Source organism: Elephantulus edwardii, unplaced genomic scaffold, assembly GCF_000299155.1.
Source record: "Elephantulus edwardii isolate Elephantulus edwardi_28Jun2011 unplaced genomic scaffold, EleEdw1.0 scaffold00077, whole genome shotgun sequence".
Taxonomy (NCBI): Eukaryota; Metazoa; Chordata; class Mammalia; order Macroscelidea; family Macroscelididae; genus Elephantulus; species Elephantulus edwardii.
This window is the reverse complement of record NW_006399827.1, coordinates 3,930,539-3,932,450: the sequence shown is the minus strand read 5'-3', so window position 1 is coordinate 3,932,450 and position 1,912 is coordinate 3,930,539.

Here is a 1,912-nt window from a genome sequence, read left to right as displayed (position 1 = left end):
CTAGTAGGGAAGAAAAACTCATTTTATCTTGCTAATGGATAGGTCAGCAAAAGTGTGAAAGCTAGTATAATAAATGTTCAAAATAAATTCAAGTCTCTAGCAAAGAAATACATTTGAAGTTAGAGAAGACTAAGCTAGAGAGCAGAGTCACTGGGAATGTTCTAAGGGTCCTCAATGGGCTGAAACTCTCATAGTGAGTTCTAGGAATCAAACTCTCAACAGACTGGTCATCTGGGGTAATGAGGGTAGGTAAGCTGGAGACAGTGAGATTGACTCAGGATAGCATGAGATTCAAAGCTATCGTGCACAGGGCCTCTGTGAGTCACAGTCAGCTCAATAGCACATGTTGTTGTTATGTACCATCGAGTTGGAACCAACCCATAGCTGACACTCCAGTGGGTTTTCAAAGGCAGTTAATTACACAAGAGGAAATTGCCCATTCTCCCCCAGAACATCTGATGGATTCAAACCTTGTGCCATCAGGAATACAGCGCAACAATATAAATAATGGCCATGTCACCTCCATCCATTCATGTTTGTTCTTTGAAGACTTGATTGTCTTGTTTGTTTACAAGTTAGTCCCTATACTATGAGTACTTGAGGCTAAAGATTACGCCTCTTTGCTTCCCTAGTTTGGGCCTACGCCCACGCCTACAGGTTGTGCTTTGTACATAGATTAATTACTTAAAATTCTGATGCTTCAGAAATTTGATATCTGTCATACTTCAGGAATTTGACTTCAGGAATTAAGCCATCTCACTTAAATGATTATCCTTTCTTCATCATTTTAGAGGGAGGAGTACACGGAGGCCACTTCACCACCCATTTGATAGGAAAACTATAGTTCAGAGTGGAAGGTGATATCACTTCCCCAGTTACCTTCTCCAGGAACGTTCCCCCTTACAGTCCCTTCTTAAGAGCTCCAGAGAAGGGGACCCCTCTTGGACTCCCCACTTGGACCCTACTCCAGGGTCTCAGCCTGGGGTTAGAAAGGCCTTTCTCTCTTACGGAAATAACGTTTCTTTCATTTGTCTCTATTCCATCTTGCAGCCCCGCTGTTCAAGACCCTGCTGCCCCAGTCTGAACAGGGATAGGAAGGGGAGGGGTTTCACCCCCAGCTGGTTGCCAGCACCCCTCCATCCGGCAGTGCATGTATCCACACTAACACCAGGGGCCATGCAGGACCAAAGTGGCAGAGGGGCGAGCTGCAGCCTCTGCTAGCGAGGGCACAGACAGATCTTCCTAGCGGATGCTTTACAGCATCTTTGAATGACTGGGCAGATCTGGTAACAGACGCAGGCACACACATATACGCATCCCAGGAGCACACACAGTGTCTCTGTACTGCCCTCATTCAAGTTCCCCGACAGCACAGGAACAGTCACAGCAGCTCCGGGCTCTGCTCCCAGTCAATCTTCCAACACAGTCTGTCTTCCAGCAAGTAGTTATTTTGGGGAGATTGTGGAAGCTGTCAAGAGGCTTTAAGTTTGGTTAGACCCAGAAAACATTTGGATGCGTTTTTACCTTCAATTTAACCAAATTCAGACATGGTCATTCAGCCGATCAGTGGAAACACTCGGGGAGTTTTCAAATCAGTTTGCTCTCTGGGTCTCACATCCAGGCATTCTGATCTCATTGATCAGAGAGGTGTGGCCTGTACAACAAGATTTTGTAAACTCCCCAAATCATACTAAGGTTAAGAACCAAAGATGCAAACTCCTCATGCCTTACCCTGCTCAGAATTTAAAAGGAATAAAGAAAGTAGATGAACTGCCCAGGTCTGTGGGCCCACGGAACCCGGTACTATCCCCTCCCTCTCCCTCCCTCTTGCAGCCCAGCGGCTAGCTCAAGGTGCTGGAAAATCGGCGCGCGCGTCTACGCTAACCAGGCGGCGGCGGGTGGGCGCGGCGGC